At 35.0% G+C, this 17,385-nt stretch overlaps 1 protein-coding gene across 3 annotated transcripts in view; it reads right to left on the reverse strand.

Annotated features, from left to right (window-relative positions):
* Positions 1-17,385, reverse strand: part of LOC126760055 (homeotic protein ocelliless) — a 182,929-nt gene that overhangs the window by 46,854 nt on the left and 118,690 nt on the right. Inside the window, exon 2 of one of the 3 annotated variants that reach the window (XM_050475406.1) lies at positions 5,292-6,549. The exons of the other annotated variants lie outside the window; for them this stretch is intronic. The gene's annotated coding sequence lies outside the window, so the exon portion shown is untranslated. The remainder of the gene's footprint in view (positions 1-5,291; positions 6,550-17,385) is intronic. 3 annotated transcript variants of the gene reach the window in all.

Below are 17,385 nucleotides of genomic sequence, written 5' to 3' on the forward strand. Positions count from 1 at the left end.
ATGAGGAGACCAGCGGTGCTGCGCGGGAAAGGAAGTGCAGCGCTGTGCTATGCTTTCATGATCAATAATTAATAAAGCAACGAATATATTGATCGTGTTTGTCGGCTGCTTGAGCGCTGCCTGCTTACTTGCGCGCTCGCTCGCTTGGTTGGGTGCTTGTGGTCCGCTTGGGGCTCGCACGGCGGCTGCTAAGCAAAATACTACAAGACATTAATATTGTAACTTTGGCAGAAATATACGAAATAATTTATAGCGGCTATTAAGAATTCAGCGTGTTCAACGCTCCAACACTCAAGCGCTCAGCACCAAAACACACACACGCACACATAAATATATAAATGTAATATGAAAGCACAAAAGCATATTTGGAAATAAACACGTTAAGCGCGCAGAAGGGGTCCCACGTAAGCGACGCGCGGCGGTCGGTGTAGGGACGGACATCAGCGTTGCTGATGTTGGTGGCTGCGCTGTGCAGTTGGTATGAAGCGCGACTGCTACTTACAAAAACGTGTGAATAATGTGTCGGCATTTTAATATGTTAAGCGTTGGTTAATATTATTGGAGTTTTGTTTAATGCTGCACCGCCGCCGATGACGCAGTGACCGCAGCGGTGGCGTGAGCTGGCGGAAAATCAATGCACCGCATTTTTTTGGTTTGTTTGGTTCTTTTCCTGTTTGATGTTTTGTTTATAGTTTTTAATTTTAATTTAATTTTTTAAATTAATTTTAATTTTTTAATTTTTACTAATTTTTTAAAATTTTGTTTTAATATGTTTTATATTAATTTTTTTAATACTTTTAAACTTTTTTTAATTCTTATTAATTATTATTTAATTTTTTTTATTTTAATATATTGTATGTATCTAATATTATAAACTTATTTAGTTTTTATTAATTTTTTTAAATTTTGTTTTAAAATGTTTCATATTACTTTCAAATTTTTTTAATACTCTAAAATTAATATTTATTATTATTTTTTAATTTTTATAATTTTTTTTTTATTTTTATTATTATTTTTTAATTATATTTATTTTTTATTTTATAATCTTTTTAAATATTTTTAATACTCTTAAATATTTTTTTTCATAATTGACGAAATTTTTTTAATCATAAAATGTTAATTATAAAATGTTGTTATAAAATGTGTTAAGCCTTCGTGCATTTTCATTAATTTTTTTTTTGTTTAGTTTTATTATATTATATTTTTTGCGATTTCTGTTTATTTTCCTGGTTATTAATTTTAAAAAACTTTTTCTTTATTAATTTTTATTTTAATTTTTCTTAAATTTAGTTTTAAATTAATTTATATTTTTTTTAAATTATTTAAAGTTAAAAAATATTATAAAAAATTAAAAATATTAATTTTTTTTTTATTTTTTTGTTAATTTTTAATTTTATAATTTTTTAATTTTTTTAATTTTTTATAATATTTTTGAAATTTTTAATACTTATAAATATTTGTTTTTAATTTTTAATCATAATTAACACAATTTTTTTAATCATAAAATGTTATGTTTTTGTTGTTTGTAATGTTTAATATCAACATAAGTATTTGAAGTCCTTTTGCATTTTTATTATTTTTTTTTTATATTTGGTTATTTTTATTTCATTTCATTATTATTAGATATATTTTGTTTTTGTTGCTATTTGTGTTTTTTGTTTTCTGTTAGTTTCTCTTTTACTAACATTTTCCTCTCATTTACCTTGGACATTTTGTCAAAGTCCACCGCGGTTCCACTAATTTTACGAAAATCTTGAAAATATTTGTGACTAATTGCCCCTACCCCAAACGCAGATGCGCGCTCATATTTGCATATTGTGCGTCCAAATTTTATTTTATGAGTCTACACGCTCTTCTGGGCATGCGTAAGCATTTATTAATTTAGTTTTCTATATTACTTTTTGTTTTAATATATTTTTCGCCTCTTAATTTGTATTTATTTATTGTGTATCTGAAGGTAACACAGCGTGAATATTGGCGAATTTTCGCCGCAAAGCATCTATTAATTAAGTCGAAGCCGAAATAGCTGGCGGTTTACAATGACAAATGCTTTAAAATTGATTTATAACCCAAAACGATAAAATTATAAATAAATATTATCTAGTGCAGAAGAGTGAGAAAAGGTTTTGCCATGCACAAATGTTCAAGACTAAGCAAGATTTTTGGTAGAACTACTAGTTGAAGAGGCATGGGTTGTTCGACTTTTGCAATTAGCGGTACACCATAGAGCAGCTGGTAAATATGCCTTTTGAATTATTATTTTGATGACTACACAAATACTCTAACATATTTTTTCAGCTAATAGTGCTTTATTTATGCTAAAGCTTATATTTTTTTATGGAAAATAAGAAGTTAGATTGCTTTTATGGTTTATTGCTGGAGAACACTGCATTTTCATAACGCAAATGGCTGAGAGATGTTATATCTATATTGAGCATACCATATTAGCTGTAAATACTTTTTTCAAATGAACAATTTATGCTTTTTTTGGAAAATAGTATCTTGATTGGCAATTGGATTAGTTCAGAGCATGGTTTTTGTTTATGGATAAATTTTTTTAAAAAAAGGTAAAGAGTAAATATTAAAACTAAGGATTATAAAGTAATTTCCATGTGGTGTGTTCTCAAGCAGTTGCACCGAAGCTAGAAAACCCTTCGCAAACACACAGAAAAGTTTCAATGAAAGAACTTGATTTTGATCCTTCAGCTTCTATGGCAGCTATGTGCTATAATGGTGCTATCTCAACAATTTTTGCGAAAATTGTACCGTTGGCTTAGTTAATTATTCATGCCAAATTTCGTGAAGTTATCTCATCAATTAAAAAAGTTTTCCATACAAGCACTTTATTTAGATTGATACGTTGGTATGGCAGCTATACGAAAGAGTGGTTGGATTTGAACAATTTGTTCGGACATAGTGCTGTTACCTTAGATAATAATCTGTGTCAAATTTCGGAAAGATATCTTAACAAATAAAAAAGTTGTTCATATAAGAACTTGATTTTGACCATTCAGTTTGTATGGCAGCTATAAGCTATAGTGGTCATATCTGAACAATTTCAAGGACGATTGTACAGTTACCTTAGGTAATTATCTGTGCCAAATTTCGTGAAGATATCTCATCAATTGGAAAAGTTTTCCATACAAGCACTTTATTTAGACGATTCAGTTTGTATGGCAGCTATATGTTATAGTAGTCCAACATCGGTGGTTTGTACAAATGAGCAGCTTTTCGGTGAGAAATTTACGTATGCAAAATTTCAGCTCGATAACTGAAAAACTAAGACACTAGCGCCTTTACACTTGGACATGGCGAAATCGATTTAGTTTGTCGCGCTGATTATTTATATAAATATTTTCTTTCTGAATGTTACAAGCTTCGTCGCAAACTTAAAAAATACTGTTTTGTGTATAAATACAAAGCTTGGATCGCAATAATTAAATACCATTCATACGAAGCGTAAGCGAAATTTGAGTGAAATTTGAGTATTTCTTCATGCTTTGTGTGTAATCATGTGATTATCAGTAGTTTTAGGCGGGTTTCAGTCGACTATGATTAAGTTGTAATGCATAAACTAACTTTACATATATCCCAAATTGAAAATATTTTCATGAATTGCTTGTATTTTCTTCTAAGTTGTGTTATTTCATTGTGCACATTTCTTTGAACCTCATTTTAAGCAATTTATCTATACACAGTAGTCATTTGTTGTAGTAATCCAATGAAAAACAATCAAGAAAATCAAAAATTAAAATCAAATCAAAACTATTACCATTACTAGGAACTTCTAGAACTCTTACTTTTGAAGCAAGCGTCTACAGAAATGTTAATTATAATAAGCAAATACATTATCTTAGAAAGCGGAACTCGTATCAAAACTTTAATGTTAATGTTCCTGTAGACTCCAATTGTAACAATTTGCAATTTTATTTATAAAACGAAAGCAACACCAACACTGGTAATGCACCTTGTAAGCGGAATGTCATAATGAAACAACACTTGTCAACTTCCTAAAAGCCTCTTAAACCCGTCATTGTCTATAAGCCTGGATATCTAATTGTATCAGCCACTGCAGCGCATGTAAGGCAGTTATATTAAGAAAAAAAAAAACAATGCTGCTGAAGTATAATATCAGTAGTTTTACGTACGTACATAAATGAAGGTGAGATCAATTGCATCGAAAAGGGAGGTTTAATGGACGGCAAGTTTTTAAACCCCTACGTTGTTGACTATATCCAGGATTGGATCGCAAGTGCATTATCTTGTATCTCCAATCGAAAGACGTGACAGCGAAATTGTTCTATAGTTATTTTCTTACAGTGGACAGCTTTAGGTTTCGATGGAGGGCCTCGTTTCTTACTCGAAAAATTGTATCTACAATAGTATAACCCTAACAGCTTGATGCCACCGAGTTGCTTTATGTATGAGAAGACTTTTCCAAGGTTAATTTGGAGATTTTGATTTCATACGAACAGATCGGCTTCAATATTGCTTTATGTATGAGAACATGTTTCCAAGATTAATTTGGAATCTTCAGAAAATTTGCAAGAAAAAACTTTTTAGGAGAGTCTGGGTGCTTTGAATTAATTTATAGATTATTATAGTAAGAAGATTTTAATATGAGTAGTATCAATTTAGCTTAAATTAGGAAAAATTGGGTGCTATAGTCATATGTGTGAGTTAAGATTATATATTTAATATATTTATTATTGTTAGATAATAATTTTCTAATTGTCTAAATTTTGCAATTTTATTTGGTCCATTTAATCATGTTTCCATAATGTTTTAGAACGTTTTGAATGACATAAGTGTGCCAAAACACAATCTAGTACCAAAACCAATCCCATCGCGCCACACAAAATATGACCTTAAACCCATAAACTCGGCATTAATATCATTTATAGCAAAAAATCAATTTATATTTATTTATATTATAATATAATCTGCATTATATTTCCATATAAATTTCCCTGGGCTGTGCGATTATATTTCCTTTTCATTCTCTAGATACTATTTAGTCCGTTCAATATTTTTCCATAATATTTTAGAATATTTTGAATTCCATTAGTATGCTAAAATAGCAATCTAGTTCCAAAATCCTGCCTGGACGTCACATACATAGCTTTAGCTCAAAAACCCGGCATTACTATCATTCATGGAAAAAATATTCATAGCAAATTATCAATTTCTTTAGCATAAAATCTGTATTATATTGTTACTTCTTTAGCATTTTTCCCAGCATCATAATTCCTTATCATTCTCTATAACATATACACCCAAATTTGACTTACCAAACTATATTTCTCGCGCTGAGGCGGCTTTGCTTGCACTTGGCTAACGGCGCGTTTGTAGCTTGCAGTTGCGACGGCTCTTAGCTTATGAGTATTCCAAATTTGCTGGCATCGGTACACTGATTTGTTGACTGAAATGTCACTTTTCACACAAGTAAACTATAAGTTTTCGTATTTATATATTTTTGGAGAATACTAGCACAATTATTATGAGTACTTGGCACAAAGACACACAATGACGATGTTGTTTTTGCGGTGTTTTATGGATTTAAGACAAGTTTTCTGTCAGCTAGGTATGTAAATATGTAATCCAATGCTGCTATTTGTTGTTGTATGAAATACACTGAAGGAGTTATGAGTTTACAACTTTTTTTCAAACTTGTCTACGGTTTTATTGGTTTTATTGTACTAACCAACGATAAAATGTACACAATGTTAGATGTTTATATGTATTTTTTTTGCGTTTTTTGCTTGCTTTGAACACAATTGAATTCGCAACAACACTTTTATGCCGCCTAAGCTGCCACACTTTGCATTTAAGCTCTGATGCTGTTTGCTGTTTTTATAACTTCGCTATTGTTTCATTTCTGCTTGCACATTTTTTGCAATTTTTTGCAAATTTTGCTGTTTTTGTTTTAATATTAATATTTTTAAATAATTTTTTTGCGGGGTTTTTGCGAAACCCTCGCTCTTTTGCACACTTTTCTCGACACAGTCGCTTTTTCAATTGAATTTTGGGCGTCAAATCATCAACACGCTTACTAATTTCGCTTGCGAAAAGAACACGCCAAGTTCGCAACGGCACAATATTTGCGAACTCGCACGAAGATGAACACGTTTCAAAATATAGAAAATAATTATTATTTTGTTATTAGCACACTGCGTTTGATATCGGGCAACAGGCAGGCGAGAAAGACGGTGTGTGGATAAGCGCAGCGCACAACACGACAACGACTACGACGACAACGCTTCACAAAGACCGAGTGAACTGAATGAACGTAACTTTTGGACTGACTGTGGTGCGGCTAACAAACAAGCAACACCTTTGCGCCTGTGTGTGCGCGGTGGCTGCTGTCCGTGTGGATGGTGTGTGTACGACGGAAAAACTCGATTTCTTTTCAAAGCCGCGCGTCGTGTGTGCGTGTGCATGAGTATGTGTCGACGTTGTTGCTGTAGCAGCAGCAGTTTGCCAACAGTGTTGTTGTGTTGTGCCTTCACAAGGCGAGGGAACGGACGAAAGTGCGTCGGCGAAGGTGAGCTGTAAGCGAAATGAACGATTAGCGGCGGAGCTATAGATGACGGCGGGGTTGACTATATACTATGAATGTTTGCGCACAAGCATGCAAGGTAAGTGAGTGCAATAAAGATAGAGAGTGTGGTTTTTCCAACGAGAGCACCATAAGTATGAGCAAGAGCGAGAAGAGTAGCGTACAGTAGCGAGTGTATGTGCGTTGTTGTGTGACGAAATATGTAGCGAGTAAACGCGTAACAAACAGCAATACAGTGAAGGCGCGCTACACATGTGTGTTAGAAAGAGACAACTACACGCTAGGACCGTCTGTAGATGGCTGCCACAGCTAGAAAAAATTTCGGGTTTTCTTGTTGTTTTTGCCAACTACGGCGCACGCTACACGCTACACTTGAGCAATATGAGTGATAGTATTGTTGTTGTTGTTGCAATCGCTGTTTGTAGATAATATTTATAAGCTCGTCGATATGCTTTGCAGCTGTAAATACACATGAATGTATTCATTTGGAAGCCCAGTTGGCGGTTATTTGCCTATTTATTGCCCCAACCACCTACATTTCTTATGCGCGCACCCACACCGCTCCACCCACCAGTATAATGGCAGCAAGCAACTACACAACCATATACACATAAATATATACATATATGTATGTACATACATATATATAAGTATATAAATATTTATAAGCACAGCAGCAAATAGCGTAGCACAACCTTAAAGCTAGCGCAAGTACTTCTGTGCACATACATATACACACACACACATGCGTACTCAGCAGCGCACCTATAACCACACCCCCTACGTGTCGGTTCAACAGCCGCACATTTGCCTCATCATGAGCAGGAGCAGCAGCAGCAGCCAAAAAGCGCGACTCGCTGCCGAAAACTTTGTAGTTACACTGTTTTGCAGCAAATGGTTGCCTACAAAAACACACACGCTCACACATACATGCATGTATATGGACGCAAGTACGCTAGAGTACAGTGGACGAGTGGGTTGTGAGTGGCGCTGTCGAGGTGACTATCCACCAGCGTCATTGTAGCTACACCTCGTCACTAACAGCAACGCTGTTTTTATGTTGCTGATGCCTTTTATGCTATTGTTGTTGTTGCTTTTGCTTTGCTTTGCGCGACGTCGATCGATGTGCTGTTGTGGGCTAGAAAAGGCTCAAGTGGTGCCATACAGTTTGTCACGCACAGGATTGGAGCCTAGCCAATATGTACTGTATGAAGTGTATATATGTATGTATATGTATGTACATAGTATGTAAGATACGTACATATGTATATGTATATAACATTTGTAGGCGTGTGTGTTGCTGTCTTTAACCGCGCAAATGTCGGCTGAATTATTTTTGTTTTTTACTTTATGCATTTCAACACGCGCCATCTTGCGACGCTTTGCCTTTATTTACATACAAATTTACATATATGTATTGTATATGTATATCGATACATATATATTCACATAGGCACATACAGATAACATGCCGTCAAGTAGCCTACAAATATGCACAGCTACAATCATAATGCTCTTCAAGTATGTATGTATTGCATAAACACTCATACATGAGTACATATAAATATGTATATATACATATACATATATTTACATACTCACATTCATATGTATGCATGTATATATTTAATTTCAAAGGATCCCTCGCCAAAGTCTGCCAGCAAGTGCGCCCACACACAACTATTCCGCACATTTTACACCACAAAAATATGTTTGTATGTCATGAAAGCGAAAAAATGGCAATAAAATATGCGCGCAGGCTCTTCAGGCTACCGTGAAAAGCTGAATGGAGCTTTGATTAAAATACACATGAATTACGCTGCAGCGAAATCGAATAGTTGGCGCTAATAAATTTGGCAGTTTTTGCAGCTACTTTTTTGTGTGTTGTGAAGCAGCGTAAATATGTATGCGCGTATGTATAGATACAAGTTGTGATTGTGATTGATTAAATCAAGAGATTACAATTGTAATTTAAGCACATTATTTGTATGTAAATATGTATGTCTATAAGTACTAAATTTCGTAATAGTTTGAGGCGCATAATTTTGAAGAAGTTAATAGCTGATAGCGTAAGTGAGATGCCAGAAGCGGTGTAAGAATCAAGTAGAGCGTGTTTTTTCGCAATTAAGTATTGCATATTTTTAGACAATTTCTTAATTAATTTATTTTTTTTTTAATACTTGACATTTTATAAGAAAAAAATGACAAGTACGCAATATTCACTGCGACAAAACATATGTATTGGACTGGTCGCAGTTTATCGCGCTGGGCCACAAAAATCCCATTATTTTATGGCAACTTTGCATTTACCACACAATTTGGACAATGTCATAAATATCAGCACTGTCTTAGTTTAACTAAGATTTGTTTTACACATTTCTGACGCGATTAAGGGGTTACATGGGTTTCCTCGGGTAAACAGTCTGTTTTAAACAATTTTTTTCTCATACAAAAAAAATGAAATATTTTATTAGAATTTTTAATTGTTGAAATATTTGAAAAAAAAAATTTTAAACTCGGCCATAAGGACGCCCTTTCCGGTGACCCCTCGGAAGAAAGATGCGCTCGCGTTGGCAGGATAACTCCTTACGGGATCATCTTAAGTGAAAAAATATTTGTTTTAGTTAAAACCTTAACTTAGAACTTGGACGAAGGAAAAATACTGAAAATTGGATTTTTGGCAGACATTTTTACAAAAATTAGAACATTTCAGAAATCAAAATAGTTGTAATCGAAAAAATGCATCTTCCAAATCTTTAAGAATTGTATCTCAAAAACCTGTGTATTGAAGATCGGTTGATTAGTTCTCGAGTAATCTTACTAACTGTCTTCAAAAACACAGTTTCGAGAAAAACACGTTTAAAGTCAGCGCAGAAGCACAAGTTCTCAAGGCCGTATCTCCGATACTATTACTCGGATCAATTTCAGGACAATATTCTAGGATTTTTTGAAAATTATATTTATTTCGAGGAAACTAATGACAAAGCCGTAAACAAATATTCAGTTTAATTTGAAAAATTAATTACTAAAATCTACAAAAATAGTTTATCACAAAAACACAATTCCATCAACTTTTATATCAATAAATCAACAGTGAGCTTAACTTTATAAAATTTAGGGAAAATGTACGCCTGAAAACTCAACATCATGGAGGACGGCTCAAAGCTACAACGCGGCAAGACTACTAAAAAATACTTAGAGAACTAAACAGGTTTCCAGATAAGTCGGCGGCGATTGTGGTTAAAGCCTTAAATACGAAAGTTAGCAGCCGTGCTGTACAATGAAGCCCGCGTGCAGGTGTGCTAAAAAGTTCTAGAGCAACCAAAACGCCGTTTATATTCAGAAAAAATCCATGATCGATACGATTACAATTTGCTCGGGAACCCAACAACTGACCAATGAAACGAAGGAAAACAATAAATTGCTCTGATGAATCAAAATGTAATTTAAAATAATTCAGACGAAATGGGAAGAATTCACCGACCGAAAAATAAGCGGTTAGATGCTCACTACTGCCAAGGTATAGACTCATCGCCAGCAAAGATATCCTCAATGAATGACAAGACGAGTGGAATTTGCTGCTTTCGTGGTCAACACGACAACGACTCACCACGAAACTAGTGGCAACCTGGACCATAGCTCAAAGAATTAATGTCCTAAAGTAGCCAGCTCAATCACCGGATCTTCATGTTATTGAGAATCTCTGGAAGATAATAAATAGAAGGATAGAGAGAGAAGTTGTAATTGGAGACAAAAGCAAATTGTTCGAACTGGAAACTAAGTTTGGTTAAGCATTCTATAGAAAGTTAAAATATTACGTACAACAATCTCATAACCTCTATGACAAATAGTTGCAGTGAAGTAATAAAAAAATTATTTTCCTACTAAAATACTTTCATGCCCTTGACGGTTATATAATCATCTGCACAAAACTAGATATAAGCAAAAAATCATTAATTTTCAGAAGAATACCCCACCCCCAGATTATGAATTCAATTCAATTTGAACTAAAAAGTCCATTGTGTCTATATCGTATATCTGTATGTAATTTTCTTGTTATTTACATACTACTAAAAGCAAAAAATAAGTAAGACTTTGTTCATAACTTTAAAGTCCTTGATTTATTCTGCAAAATCTATGTCGCCTTCCACAAAGTAATTCCTCTTGGCCCCAACACACTCGTGCAACGTTTTTTCCAATCCTCGGATCAATTATTAAAGTCAATTTCCGTTAAATTTCTTCAATTAACTTAAAACGGTTTCCCCGGAGCAGTTGTTTGAGTTTGCTGAATAGTCAGAAGTCACACGGAACTAGATCAGGCGAATATGGTAGTTGCGGCATGATATTGTGAAAATTTGGCGAAACACTCACGAAGAATCAATGCAGTATGGATTGAGCAAGAGCTGTTAGCCTATAATTCCGGCCTCTTTTTACGAATAGCATCGCGAGAACGACGCATAATACTAAAATAGTTTCCCATGTTGACAGTTTGGTCGGCCGAAGGGAATTCGGAATGCACCACTTCTCCATAATCGAAGAAAACTGTCAACATAACCTTGATTTTTGACCTGCTTTGACGTGTTTTTTCGGTTTCGGCACACATTTGCTACGATATTCGACGGATTGATCGTCTGTTTCCGCGTCGTAAGCATAAATCCAAGACTTGTCGCCAGCAATAATACGTTTCATGACATCAGCATAGTCGGAAAGCATTGTTTTACAGACGTTGACGCGACGCTGTTTTTCGAAAAAACCTTAGTGATTTTGCAACAAATCGTGCTTTTTACTTTCCTTAGGCCCAAATGATTTTTCAAAATGGTTTTCACTGAACCTGCCGATATTTCAACGATGCCAGTAAGATCTCTGACTGTTAATCATCGATTTTCAAGCACCAATTCCTTTACTTTATAGACGTGTTGATCATCAGTTGATGTTGATGGCGGTTCTGGACGGTGTTCGTCGTCAACGCGCTCTCATACGTATTATAGAAAGACAAGCGTATACTAAACACTAATGATTACTTTGATGTGACATATGGCACAGCTGTCACTGACAATCATACTAAAAAATAGAAAAAAATCGACGAATGGGTTTTCGCCTGAAATTTAAATTAAAAAGTTTTCCTATATTTTGCCCACAGTATACTTACACACCTTTAATTACGCAAAAATCTGCCCCGATGAAAAATGAATTAACGGTCATACAGTTTCTCATCTACATGTGTGGAAGGCATTGAGGTTCAGAGAAGAGTATGAAAATAAGTAAGAAGGTTGATATAATCTAGTTAATAACAAAATTAAAATTTTGTTTCATAGTGAGTAGTTTCTATTTTATTTTCTATATTGTATCTGTATTAATTTATTCCGTCTCTTGTTCTGTTCTCCTTGTAGGAGATTGGAAACTTGTGAAAGAAACAATTCTTATATTTTAACTTTTTAAAATGGATTTGCCTGCAATATTTAAGTTAATACTTTGCTCTATATAAATTAGTATTTTCCGTGCAACATCACGTGATGTAAATTTGCGTGTGTTTCACAATTGATGTTGTACGTTTTGCAGCGTCTTTGTTGTTGTAGTCATTGTGAAGTTAATAGCAACCAAAAATACCTGATGAAGAAGCGTAGACTGACCTATACTTAAATGCAAAAGGGCTATACAAAACTTTAAATAAATGCACACATGTACAACAACACTAAGAATGCCTTTAAACGCAAGGATAAGTTAACTACTGTTTCCCATTTATTTTAGTCAAGGTGTAGGTGGGAGGTTTCATTCTTATGTATTTAGCATAGCCTTGATTTTTCAGAATCATTTCAAAGTCACTAGCTGCGCTAGCTGAGATATGGCTGACAGGTCAACTATGAGCTAGGTAGTAAAAAGCGCAATTGTTTTTGGAAGAGTTGAAGAGAAGTACAAAATACTGCTTTTTGTTGTATTTTATGCTTTGTTACAAAATGTTCTCAATAGTTTCAATATCTAAAGAAAGCAATAATATATAACTATAAAGATCATTTCTCGTTCCTTTTCTATGTAGGAATTCTTTCCTTATATAAAATGAAACACTTTCTTAATTGGTATAACGACACGTCCTTCCTTTATTAGATACGATTTGCAACTGTACGTTCTCGTTCGTCGTAGGTAAGCATTCCGCTTATTCAGAATTGCAGTTAAGAGGTCTGCCCGGATCGTATTGTCCGCAATTCTCCTACACTCGGCCGTCCTGACCTGTCGTTCGCCCCGAACGCTGGTTGCCACGGTTTCATACATTCGGCCACCGTTATAATTCTACCCGGTCCCTCAACGTCACCTAATTTTTCCACATTTATTGTATAAAATACACTTCTGGGTCCTAAAAACAGTATTCAATTGGTAGCATAGAAAAATTATTTCTTCGGCCCAATCTGCCGTAGTCTCAAAGCGTTTGGATCTGTCAAATTCAATGCATGAAATAGCCTTGTCAATAAAACTTGAAATGATTAAATTCAAATTATTTTCCTCATTCCCAGAAACAATTGTCAAAACGAGGCCGTTGAGAACTGGATTCACCTTTCAAGGGGTTATATTCATTTGGGAATCTCAAAAATTGATTTGTTTTTGCTTACATATCGAATGTGCATGTATTTGGGAATATTTTCTGAAAATTTGTAGCTGATCCAGTAAAGTGTGTCGGAGATATGAGCTCATTTGTAAGATTTTTTAGGTTAGTGTAATCGATTCCCAAAACTTTTAACGCGTTTTTCTCGTAACACCTTTTTCATAATCGGTGAGGAAAATTTCTCCAAAACGCCAGGAGACCTATAGACTATAAATTTTGATACGAACTTCAAGGAATAAAATTTTCGATTTTTCACCGAAACGCCTTTTTTTCAGAAACTTAAATTGTGACTAGATAATAATCAGTGTCGGATCCAAAACCTTAGATTTTGCCTTAAGTTCAGAAGAATTTACAAAGTGACATGAATATTAAATATATGTTGGTAGGAAACCCGGCCAAAAACTCCGGATGTCTGCAACCGGCGGATACATTAAAATATCTAGGGTTCAACCTGGATAAGAAGGTTTCATGGAAGCCGAATATCGAAGAGAGAGAAAAAAGGAATCGATTGCTTTATACTGCTATAGAGGAGCTCTGGCATCATAGTCAAGCCCATTATGTACTATGTAGTCATTATGTGATGGAGGGCTCTAGATAATACCACACTTGCAAAACAAACTCGAGAGCGTTCAACGAGCGGCGCTAATCAGCATGTGTGGTGCACCAAGACCATGGCACTTAACGCCATATTGCACATAGTGACATCGTCGGAAAATCTGGGTTCTTAAAAGAACACGTATCTGAACACAATGGATTCAGAGGAGGGAAATTGCAAAGCTGATGAGCTAGCAAGGAAAGGTACCCTAGAACCGCTATCGGTAGAATGGGGGAGGGTCGGTACTCCCTTGTCATTTTCTGTTCTACTACTAGCTAGCTGGGCTTCACGGAAGCTCAGCTGTCGCAAAAGCTTTTGGTAGAAGATTGTTTGCCGGAGATCTCGTGATCTCTTTGCCCTCAGTAGGGCTAGCCTCTCACTAGTTGTGGGGCTTTTCACAGGCAGATTTTCGGAGGTCCTTATGTTGTTGTTGTAGCGGTAGAAAGCATTCCTGAAATAGTTTAAGGAATGTTGTCGAGTTAACAGTCCTTAGCCGGTTAAAAATCCGGATTCGCTCCGGTTAAGTAGACTCGACTATGGCGGGTTTCAGTGATCCTCTTGGAGTTTGGCTACAAACTGTATCACCGATTATTAAAGTGCATTTTTTATATTTTATAATAGCTCTTCGAAAAATATTTCCCAAAAAACGTGTTTTTTCGGACTTCACTAAGCATAAATATTGTCAACAAGATTGTTTATCAAGATTTTTTTTAGAGAAAATTAAAATCTTTATTCATAAGGAAAAAAATCACAAAACAATATTTCTTTTAATATTTTGTATTTAGTTTTGACCAGTGACGAGGGTTTGGATATTAAATGTTTGGATCCGCTACTAATTTGTATATTTATCCATTGTCAGTTACGCACAATCAGCAAAGTTTGTGAATAGCTGATATATTTGCCTGCACTATATTTACAAGGTCTGTCGCAAAGAAACAGAACTTTTTAAATATAACTGTTTCTGGTGGCGCCACCTATTGGTGGGTATATGAAATAAAAAGTTTGATCTCTTGTTGACATTTCGTAAAAATTTTAAGACAATTGGATAACTACAATCGATGTTATCGATCCAAAAGTCACAGCAGCTTTTGGTCATCGGTCGTAAAATGCAAAGAGCAAATATTAAATTTTGTTTTAAACTTGGGAAAACGTTTACTGAAACATTTCAAATGATGAAAAAAGTTTATGGTGATCAGGGCCTATCCCGTAGTAATGTGCCTGAGTGGTTTAAGCGATTCCAAGAAGGTCGTGAGGACCTCTGTGACGATCAGAAGTCGGTCGTCTTCAGAAGTCAAACATAAAGACAATGCTGATTTGTTTTTACGATTCCGAGGGTATTGTACACCGAGAGTTCGTTCCACCTGGCCAAACGATTAATGCTGTGTTTCACCTTGGAGTTATGAAGCATCTTTTGTCATGCATTCGTCGTACTCGACCACATTACCATAAGGCAGGGTCCTGGCGCCTGTTGCACGATAATGCGCAGTGTCATCGGTCGACGCTTGTCACTGAGTTTTTGACAAAAAACTCCATATTAACCATTAATCACTCAACCTATTCACCTGATCTGGCAATCTGTGATTTTTACCTATTTGGAAAACTTCATTTGCCCATGAAAGGACACTGGTTTCAGGACACTTTCAGCTATCCAAAAGGCGACGACCGATATTCTCAAGAGCATTCCGAAAAATGGCCTTAAACACTCATTTGAAATGCTAATTGACCGGGCTAAACGCTGTATCGAAGCACAAGGAAACTACTTTGAATAAAAAAATGTAACTCTTGAAAAATATTAATTTTTTGTTGTTTTTTTCAACAGTCCTTTTTCTTTTGCGACAGACCTTGTATATTTAACTGACAAAGAATATAAAAATATAAAATATTTAATTTATGCATTTTTTTTTCATTAATTCAACTTTAATTTTAAATAAGATACACTTTTATTTCAAAACTAATAAAAATAATGCGCTCATTATATCTGCAATTCATTTCACTTTCCTTACAACTTGACGCGAAGTCACGCTGATATAATATAATAAGCATAAATTAATATTACTGACATAGTATAATTTGATTAAGACTTGAAGTCTCGCAATTTAAAGTCAAAATGAAAATTTGCAAAAATAAAGCAAGAAACGCCGAGTTGCGACTAAGTACGCGTTAAAGGGGCGGAAATGAGTGAGGAAGATGCACGCGCGCATAAAAAGTCAGCGATTGTAAATATTTGCCAGCATGGCGGCGCAGCGCGGACCACCTTCGGCCACAAACAGCGGCACAACAAAAACAACAGCAAAAGTCAAGACGATACACAGATGCACAAAGAAGCTGAGAAGACATTTTGTTTGCATTTTTTACGTTTTTCGCTCATTGCTTTTATAAGTTTAAAATGTCGCAATAAGAAACAAACAACAGAAATAAGAAATGTGTGTGTGTATAGAAACAGGACAAAGGAATAAACGAACTATGAAAAGCAGCGAACCAAAAAGTCGCAGAAGTCGCGAGCGAAACAGCAAACACACCATCCAACCGACCAACAGACAGTTACACAAAGCACGAAATGGAAAATTACAACAACAACAGCACTGCCCACCACAATAACAATAACGTCGAACGTAATCAGCAGTCCGAGGTGGAAGTCCTTTGAGTTGCAACTTTTATTACCACTACTGTATATGTGTGTATGTATGTGCGTGTGCGTGTGTTTTTGCTGTTCTAGTGAATATCATAGGTTTTTATCACTTTCCATATTGTTGCTGCCGCCAGCACACGCTCAACTCCCACAGTTGCTGGCAATCAAATGTTGTCGCCAACATCAGCATAAATAATGCATATTATGAAAGCAACAAAAACAACATGCGCGCATGTAACAACAACTTATAAGACACTTAACCACACACACACACACATATACCTACATATGTATGTATGTTTGTTTTTATGTATATACATACAATCAGCGAGTGAAAACATAAATAGCCAACAACAACAATGCACAACAATCGAAACTGCTACAAATATGGCAACGAAAATGCAAGCTTCCAACGCAAAAGTGAGTCCAGCTTTTGTTTGCTGCTGCTGGTGTTGTTGTTATTGTTGACGCTACTTTTATTGGATTGTTGTCGCAGCATTATTTATACGTTTCGCATTGTTGCAAAAACAGCTGTGTGCATGTAGTTGTTATTGTTGTAGGTATTAGTATGTACATATGTACGTATATATATTTTTCATATGGCTGGACACACACGCATAATGGAACAAACACAAATAGCTACATAAAATTAAATTTGGAATTTGTTATATAAAATATGAGAAGAGTATGAAAGCACTCCTGGAAGCATAATTCAATTTTTGTCCAAATTACATATTTTAGTCTTACCAAGTTCCAAATTAAAGCAGATGCTCAGCAAGATCTTCTGTGCAGCCTTGGAAGTACCAGTAAAGAGAAGCTTCCAACATTGAAGGAAGGTATCAATAAACCTACGTTGTTATAATTCAAGAATATATATCCCGATCCCATTCGCGGTTGAAAAATTTGTTTTATAGGAAACTTTCCATTGTAGTCTGTATGACAAATCCTAAATGAGTTTCACAACCTGAATCTTTAAGCCTTGACGGTACTTAGGAAGAACTTCACTT

Source organism: Bactrocera neohumeralis, chromosome 5, assembly GCF_024586455.1.
Source record: "Bactrocera neohumeralis isolate Rockhampton chromosome 5, APGP_CSIRO_Bneo_wtdbg2-racon-allhic-juicebox.fasta_v2, whole genome shotgun sequence".
Lineage (NCBI taxonomy): Eukaryota > Metazoa > Arthropoda > Insecta > Diptera > Tephritidae > Bactrocera > Bactrocera neohumeralis.